Source organism: Musca domestica, unplaced genomic scaffold (assembly GCF_030504385.1).
Source record: "Musca domestica strain aabys unplaced genomic scaffold, Musca_domestica.polishedcontigs.V.1.1 26, whole genome shotgun sequence".
In the NCBI taxonomy this organism is placed as follows: Eukaryota; Metazoa; Arthropoda; class Insecta; order Diptera; family Muscidae; genus Musca; species Musca domestica.
This window is the reverse complement of record NW_026712283.1, coordinates 6,668,657-6,678,866: the sequence shown is the minus strand read 5'-3', so window position 1 is coordinate 6,678,866 and position 10,210 is coordinate 6,668,657.

Genomic DNA, 10,210 nt, shown 5'->3' with positions numbered 1-10,210 from the left:
AAAATCACATAAAAATTTTTAGTTGTAGTTAGAATATTCCACTCTGAATAAAAGTAATTACAAAGTTCTTTCATAAGTCAAGGGATGCGAATTATTCAGATTTTTCAATTTATTAAGGTATTGCTATTGTAGCGATAACATCCTTTATAGAGCGATCAACTAAGAGAAGAGAAATTTGTTATATGTAGTATCAGCCTAAAAGTATGCTTTAGGTCAATGAACAGGTTGTTTCATTATATTTTAGTACTGGAAATTATGGGAAATTTTCTGTCACTCATCTCTGCGCACTCTGTCACATCTCATCGGTTTCGAAAAAATATGTTTAAGTTATCGATAGAATTTTGACTCCCTCAATTAATAATATTTCGTATAAAATTATATCACGAGCTATTGGTGCTGAATTTTTGCGCAGGATTAAACATGGTTTGAGGTATTTAAGTGCTTCATAACCCAACAGCTGCGTACCCTCAGCATATGTTCATTGATTTATTGATTTACGTTATGACCATTCAAACTGTTGACCCTTCATGTGAGAGATTTCGAAGGAGTGGGTTAATATTTTGAACGAGAATATATGGGGTCTGAAATGTATATTTCGAGGTGCTACAAATGAAATGACAAACTTAATATACCTTCCAAACTATTGTGAAGGATATAGAAATGTATGGCGATTTAGCGATGTCCGTCTGTCTGTATGTTACTATCACAATAGAGTCCACATTATTTAATCCAGAACTTTGACATTTGGGACGATGGCTATATTGTTCCATATTTAGGTATACCTCCCTTATTACGGTACCTCTCGATTGTGGGTATTTTGAAGGTTTCACAATTTCATACGAATTTCAAACCATATCAGCTGAAACTTTACTTTTCATGTATCCTGCAAAAAAAATTGCTGCTGGTCCTATATAAAAGTACCTTTGAAGATTTCTGACAAAATTTCCAAACTAAATTAGTTGCAACTTCACATTTGGGGTTCTAGAAAGGTCCGATCTCTCATTGCGAAAGATATTCGATTCAAGTCCACTAATTGGTATAGCACCCATAGACCTCTTTGGGCCAAATCCGTTTCAGGACATTTGGAGTCGATCTAGCGGTGTCCGACCGTCTGTCTGTCAGGCTGGCTGATGCGCCAGCGCACGATAATACTCGAGCGAGTAACCAATTTCTTTCAAACTGGGTAGATATCAAAATTTCTATCAATACAAGATTTGTTGTGTAAATGGTAGATATCAACCCATTCCTTCCGACTCTACCCCCCCCCCCCCCCAAAGGTTTAAAATTTTGAATAACCAAAACCACTATAAAAAGAAATTGAGCATACAGTTCTCTTAAAATTTCACATAGTCTAATAGTTCTTCTAAAACAAGTCCTGGTATGATGAGAAAGGAAGATCCATATATACTTTCCTATGTGGGAAACCAATATTTCGAGGTGTCACACAATTTTTGGCCCAATCAAACTTATATTACCCCCAACACATAGTGTTGTAGGGTATAAATAGGTTTGAGCATTTTGTTTTTTCAAAATCTTGGACCCTATGTGGGTGAGGTACCAGAAAAAATGATCCGATCTCTACCATCTTTATAACAGATCTTGTGTTAAAGGAAATAATGAGATGTGCCAAGTCTGATTGGAATCGGATGTTTATTTCATGTTTTATGAGCTCCATGAATATTCAAAAGGATGGCCCTTTTTGGGTGAGGTACCAGAAGGAGTGGACCGATACATTCCATCATCACAGCAGATCTTGTGTTAGTAGTAATAATGGGATATATGAAGTATGAAGACAACCGGTTGATTATTTCGGATTTTATGATCGTTTTAATAATTTAAAATTTTGACCCCTTGTGGGGGATGTACCAGAAGAATTGGAATTGATATTTATAACAGATCTTGTGTTGATGGAAATATTAAGATGAATGAAAGTCTGAATGGAATCGGATGTTAATTTCGCGTTTTATGAACTTCATTGGTGCTCAAAATTTTGACTCTTTATGGAGGAGCTACCAGAAGGAGTGGACCGATATATTCCATCTACACTCCAGTCCTTGCGTTAATAAAAATATTGTGAAGCACGATTGTCTTAATTGCACACATACATCATATTTTAAAAGAGTTGTAATTTTTCAATTTTTCAAAAAAAATATACAAAATAATATTTTTTTAATGAAATAGCATATGCCGACTACTGGCAAATAGACATGCCGAGCATTGGAAAATGGTGCCGACTACTGGCAAAAAACTACTATTTTGGTAAAATTGCAAATTTTGCCAATTTAATAAAAAGAAATTCAATTGTTGTTTATGATTTCGAAAACTAAACAAAATATGCAATCTGAACAACTTTATTTTTCTGCAATTGAATGATTTCACTCAGAATTTATCAGCAGCCTAAAAGTATGCTTCACAGTTCATAAACTGGGTGTTCCTATGTATTATCACATATGGGTATTTAAAGAATGGATCCTTGATTTATGTATTTACATTTTTTTTACAAAAATAGCTTCAAATGTATAAAATGCATTTTTTATCTGAAAAATTTAAAACAAATATATATTTTTTTTTTTTTTTGAATGTCATATTTTCGCCAATTTGGTACTTTTCTATAAAAATGATATACTAACATTTAAATGAATTGAACTTTCGAATATGTATATATTTTAGGAGTTTTCGAGTAAAGCGTATACCAAAGAACCGCCTATCATCGTCCTGATAGCATAACACGCATCATAAGTCTATATTTTGGAATTGTGATTTTACCATAATATATAGGGTCCGGAAATCATGAATTAGAAAAAATATGTTTGGACTTAAAATAATTGAACGTTTTTTCTTAAGGATATTGAAAACTTATCTTACATAATACACTTATATTTGAAGGAATTATTCGGCAGTATGACAAACGGTTTGTCAAACCAAATATACCACCCCAAATAAATTACCATCGGTACAGATTTGCATGTTAAAACAAATGGATAAACATGTTTTTTTTTTTTTCTTGTCGTCTTCTTCCACCTTTGTTTTGTAATTTTCAATTTCATTTTCACCTGTTGTGGACGAAAAATAAAACGGTTTTCTTTTACCGCAGCACAAGAAAAAGCGCACTAAATTGTTTACAAATTAAAAATAGAAAATAAGATTTCTAAGGTTTCGGCAGCATGTCATGTTTTCCCACTGGTATGTGGCCCCCAAGCTGGCTACATCGTCATGGTTTACATGAACCTCAGCTATTGATTTACTGACAACTGAACTTGATGACCCGCGTACACTTGTCTATCCGTCTAGGATGACAATTTAATGCGTGGGTGTGTGTGTGTGTGTACGGAGACGAATTGGGGATGGGGAGATTGACGCATTAGCAATACTTATATATATGAATTAACTTTGTCACTTACTGTCTTTATTGACTTATGAGAGATTTGTGGCTGACTGGTCACACAAAATGTGTCGAGGGATGATTTAATTTGAACGACAAAAAAAAAAAAACAACAACAGCAACAACATGAAAACGTGCACAACATAGTTTTGACAATTTGATTAAATTTTGTCGGAATCATGGCATTCGCTGTGAAAGTGTGGTGTTAAGACGTCGTTTCTTTTTCTGGTGGAGAGGAAACTCCGCGGTTTTTTGTCTACAGAAAAATAAAAATTTTAAAAATTATATAGTTTGTTTATAAAAAGTTTGAAAACGTAACACTCAAAATGCTTATTACGAAAATATTTACAAAAGTGGTAAGAAAAACAAACAACAAGAAAATATAATAACTATTATGACTTAAGACACTTGTTGAACATGTGTGCAGCTTAGTAAAGGGTGGGAACAGATTAAAAATGTTGTGGTGTTAAGAGTGAATACATTTAGAATTGTTTTCCTTAAAATAGAATATTATGGGTATTATTTGATGTCAGAGAAATTATGTGCCCGAATAGACGTCAATAGGATAAATAAAAAAAATTAATAATCGAAGCCGAACATATTACACTGTGCAACACGAAATATGAGTATTATTGGTTATTTGGTTCGTCATTCCGTTTGTAACTCATCGAAATAATAATTTCAGACCCAACAAAGTATATATATTCTTGATCAGCATAAAATTCTAAGACGAATTTTCCGAGAATTATTTATAAAGGCAGATAATTATTTATATGGGTCCACGATATCGCATATTCCCCATACAACGGAACCCACCAATATTCGGTATTTCGATGATTTTAGCCACACATTTTAATTGAATTGTCTAAAATTACACACAAGGAGTTCCTTGTGAGTACTTTATCCCCTGGAAGAGAAATATCTATATAGGTCCACGATATCGTATATCCCCCATACAACGGTATCCCTCAATATTCGGAATTTTGATGATTTTAGCCACATTTTTCAACGGAATTATCTGAAAATTCACACAAGGAGTTCCGTATGAGTACTTTATCGCCTACAGGAGAATTGTTTATATAGGTCCACGATATCGTATATCCCCCATATAACGGCACCTCCCGATATTCGGTATTTTGATGATTTTAGCTAAATTTTTCAATCGAATTGTCCGAAATTGCACGCAAGGAGTTCTTTATAAATACTTTTCCTCTTGACAGAGAATTGTCTATATAGGTCCACGATATCGAATAGCCCCATATAATACCCGATATTCGGTATTTTGATGATTTTGCCCACATTTTTCAATGGAATCGTCTGAAATTGCACACAAGGAGTTCCGTGTGAGTACTTTATATTGTCTATATAGGTCCACAATATCGTATATCCCCCATATATCGGCACCTTCCGATATTCGGTACTTTTAAGATTTTAACAGAATTTTCAATGGATTTTATTTTTTTTTTTTTAATTTCTTAACTCGTTACAACTGGTGGAGGGTATTCAAAGTTCGGCCCGGCCGAACTTACTGCTTTTTAACTTGTTTTCACTTCCATATTTCACTTGAAATGGCTGAAATGTGACAATATTAGGTTCTAAGTGCATGAATATTGATTGCGAACAAGTAAACAAATGCTATAGCCATGCGGGGTCGATACCGTCCAACACTACAATATGTTGGAAGGCCCCTTATGTCGAAATTTATTTTGCAAGGTTTCGATTTTGAAATAATGTCATACAGTCATTCACAGATGTTACCCTTAGTTTTTGACCAGGGGCATTTGCCTAATATGCACGCCCCCGCGGAGTTGATAAGTATTCAAAACAATTTCACACTAAAGTTGTGGTCCATTTTACAGCTAAATATAATCCAATGATCATTCAAAATGTTAGACTTCTTCCCTGTCCTTATTCCTCTCCTCATGCAAAATTAGGTGTCGATTCGTTTTCAGTTCGATTGACTGCTCAGGTAAATTTTATTTTTTTTTCGGTCCATTTGAACCGCTAAATGTGCATCTCAATAACAATAGACCTTAATTCTGACCTAATTAATTCCCTATGCAAAGTTTCGTGAGGATCGGACGATTAATGTGACCTATATGTAATACCCTCAACATGTGGTGTAGAGTATGCTAGTCCTTCAATGAAAAATAGCTAAAATCCACTATTATTGCTTCAATGGTTTCTCAGAAAAAAAAAACTGATATCATTCCAGGAAAGACTCTTAAAAATTCATTAAGATTAAAATTACAGCTCTTATAGTCCCCTAAAAAAGCTCTCCCAAATATTCTTTCATAATTCAAATTGGCACTCGAAAATGGTTCTTAAAAATTCGATATTAAAGGTTTATAGTTTTTTAGATTTTCAGAAGTTAAACATCGTTTCATGTTCCTTTTTCATACTCTACGCTACACTGTGGAACAGTGGACGGAAATGAAATGGACCCATAGTTCATTTTTTATGATATTTTTATTTTTATGATATTTTTATGACGTCCTGAGTACTTCAAGTTTGGTGAAAATCGGTTCATATATAGCTATAGCACCCAAATATAGATTTCATCCGAATTGGTGTTTAAATGCATCTATTTCGATACAGCTCAGTATTATCTCTGCCAAATTTTATCAAGATCAGTTCAGATTTTGATAAAGCTTCCATATATATCTTACAAATTACAACTGCTCTGAAGCCGTCATACACATTCAAAAAAGCTATAATCTACTTCAAACAAATTATATGAGGTAGCTGTACTAAATATTCATAGGGGTATAGAGTATTATACTGCAACCAAACTCAGACTGCTCTCATTTCTAAGACACTCGTCCGACAGCTGTTAAATTATTCCAGTCACAGGTCATTATATTGTTCACAAGCGTGAGAAGTTGGTGAGAATTATCCAGAAAAAAAGTTATTCGTGATGGAATTCAAGCGTGATAATGTGATTTCTTCGTATTTGGCTGGAAAACCACAAGTGACCAACGTTAGAGCACTCCAGCATTTAAATGTGAACAAATCTTTTGTGTCTCGTACCATCGCTCGTTACCGAGATACTGGTAGCGTAGCCCAACGTCAAGGAAGTGGACGGAAGAAACCAGCAATATCAGGAGAAATGGATTCAAAAGTAAAGAAGCAACTTGATCGAAACGCGCGTGGCAGTGGCCGAAAAATGGCTCGTGAGCTGAACATCTCGCAATATTCCATTCGGCAAATATTGAAAAATGAGCTCGGGGTAAAGCCATTGAAATTCCAATAAGTGCAAGAAGTTGCACCGCAACTGAAAGAAAATAGACTCAAAAGAGCTAAAGAGTTGCTTCGCTTCGTTTTCTGCGATGAGAAAACATTCGTTGTCCAGCAGTTTGTAAACAAACAAAATGTTCGTGTTTACTTGCCAAAGAGGTCAGCTGAAAGTGTGCACCTTAGGTTGGCAACCACAACTAAAGCGCCGGCCATGGTGATGGTGTGGGCGCCATAACAGCCGATGGTCGCTCGCCGCTCATATTAATCGAACGTGTCATCAGAATAAATACCGAATATTATCGCGAAAATATTCGGGAGGATGTTATAAACCCTTGGATACATTTTGGTCGCAGACCTTAAACATTCCCACAGGACTCAGAACCATCGCACTCAGAACGTCCCATCCAAGAATGGTTACAAATTGAGGTTCCTCGCTTCATTTCCAGCGCACAATGGCCACCAGAATCTTCGGATAACAATCCTTTGGACTATTGTATCTGGAGTATTTTGGAAAGCAAGGTTGGCACTCAAAAATAACAAATGATGAAATTTAATGCTATTTCCGACATTTTTTTTGCGTTCATTCAATAAAATTTAAAAAAAATGTAAAAATTCTGGCGTTTGACTTTGTTGCGGTTTTTTTTATCTCACCCTGTATTTACTATCGGCATCTACGTAGCGGTCAGAATTTACCTCTTCATCTATTTGTGATTTGTGATATTCGCGGTTTAGTGGCAAATTTTACATTTATTTAACACAAATGTTTTGGTCTGTTGCACCCACTAATTATTACCCGATGACCATCCGAATTGCAGGGCTTCTGCCCAGCCCTAAGCTCTAGCCCCATGCTAACTTTCTTGTCGATTGGTTTATAATAGCGATCTGTAGATCAACTGCAAAATCAGGAAATTTTTCAGTTTTTGGTCAATTCCAACCCCTAAATATTATGCGATCATCTCCAAAAGCCATAGCCCCATAACCACACCTCCATGCTAAATTTCGTCAGGATCGGGCCATAATTGCGACCTGTAGCATGATTACAAATGAACATGGACAGACGGTCGGACGGACATACATAGCTAGATCGACTCAGTTCGACGAGATATACTTTCATATATACTTTCCTATATTTCGAGGTGTTACATAATTTTTGGCCCAATCAAACTTATAATACCCCCAACACATAGAGTTGTAGGGTCTAAACATCAACCATTGTGCAAAAGCTCTCCCTAAAGTCACCTATTTTTTATCCTGTTACTTTATTGAAATACATTAAATGAGGTGTTACCAACAATACGGCGACAACTTCAATAGAAATAGAATAGCATTGGAATTATACCTCCCCGTTCCTCACAATCCCACCACAATTCTAGTTATGTTAACAAAATATGTTAGCACTATAATAAAACGAAAAGCAGCAAAAAAGAGACATTTTCATCATTACTTTAACAGATTATTGCAGAACTTTTTCTGTATGCGCGACTGTATGAAATTTTGCCTTTCCTGGTTCGCAGTTTGTCCTCTCCCGCCGACTATTATAATAGAATATTATCAAAAAGTTTTTCAACTACTTTGTCCTTTGCTGAGCTTCTACTTCGATGGCAAACTAACAAAAGCATTCACCATGCTCGGCAGGAAATGAGCAGCAGCAACAATGAAGCAGTACAAGCGAAACTCAACCTATATGCAATTCCATTATTACCCGACCACAATGTGCGTCTATAGTGGACCCAATGGCATAGTTAACAACAAAGGGCATAAACTAGGAAAAAAGTTCTTGTTTTTTTGGACCAGCTATCTACAAATATATCTAAATGTATATTAATATACATATGTCGGATGTCTGTAAGTTGGAAACATTTGAAGGGTGTTTTGTGTGTCTCCTCTCGGAATTAGTGTGTAGTATGAGCTTTTTATAGAAACATTATTCATTTATTCGAGTTGGCTTCGAGTTTTTTCCCCTCAATGTTAGTTTCGTTTATTGCGAACTGTGGCGGACGAGACGGTCATCATTAATGACAGTAAGTGTTGTTAATAATTTCGAGTGGTTCATACTTGCAGATCATTATAATGTTTAGTTAATAGATGGGTTTGTGACTCTGTTCAGTGAAGGAAAAATATTAAAACGGATCGCCTTTTTCGTATCTGCTTATTTTCAAAATAAGTGAAGGTGGTATAAACTTAAACAGAAATTTTATAAGGTATTTACTTGCGATTTTTTGTATTTATATTTATTTGTAAATTTTGAATTGTATCGCAGTGTGGTTGAAGTCGGAGATGCGAAAAAACTGGTCTTCAAATCCCAACATATTTTAAATAACTCTTGAGATTTTTATTTATATGTAATATCGGAAGAAATTCGAGAATGTTAACAGAAAATATGTTATATCCTCTTTGTGCTGTGAAATCTCAGAAACAAATACTTATTAGAAATCGGGTTACAACCCATTATTATACCCTACAACACTTTGTGTTAAGTTTGATTGGGCCAAAAATTATGTAACACCTCGAAATATTGGTTTCCCACATAGGAAATTATATATGGATCTTCCTATCTAGCCGAACTGAGTCGATATAGCTATGTATGTCCGTCCGTTCGTCTGTCCATGTTAATTTGTAATCACTCCTCACGAACTTGAAAGTGGAGGTGGGGTTATGGTCAGAATAGAAGCCTATTGCTTTTGGAGATGATCGCATAATATTCAGGGGTTGAAAACTGAAAAATTTCTTGATTTTGCAGTTGATCTACAAGTCGCAATTATAGACCAATCGATGCAGACGTTAGCCTGGGGCCTGAGCGTATGGCTGGACAGAAGCTTTCCCATTTTAATGGTCATCGGCTAATATTTAGTGGGTGAAATAGACCATAACATTTGTGCTAAATCACGACGAACAGGTCAATTCAGACCGTTATCCCGATGTCGATAGTAAATATATCGGATATATATAGGCAAATATATACAATGTACGTATACAAAGGAAGGGAATGTTAGCTGGAATGCTTATGGCTGAACCGATTTTCAAATGAACCAAAAACAGAAAAAAATGTCTGATCACACAATTGAAGCCAATCGACACGCCTGGGAGGAGAGTGAAGGACAGGGAAGAATTCTAGCATTTTGGATGACCATTGGATAATATTTATATAGAATGGATTTAGACATAAGGGGGCTTCTAACATATTCTAGTGTTGTAGAATATGTTAGTGTTGTATTGTACATGGTCGGCCACGCACGGCTATAGCCCTTGCCTACTTGTTTTAATTATGGTGTGTCACTGGAAATAATTTGTTAATCCACAAAGTAGAGTACTTTTTCGGGGTTTCATCACAAATATACGTATATACATATACCATATACAACTCGGTGGCGTAGTCAAAGGTGTAATTTAAAAAAAAAAATGTTATCATGGTTATGTACTTATTTCCGCTAGCTCTGTGAAAATGTTTTCAAATTTGATTAGCATAAAATGTAACGATTCGTCCTCGGAATCTCCCCCACAAAATGTCAACAATTTTAATAATTATAATGCACATCAAAATATATTTATATATACACCCATTGGCTGAGGGTATACATCTGTAGGCAACAG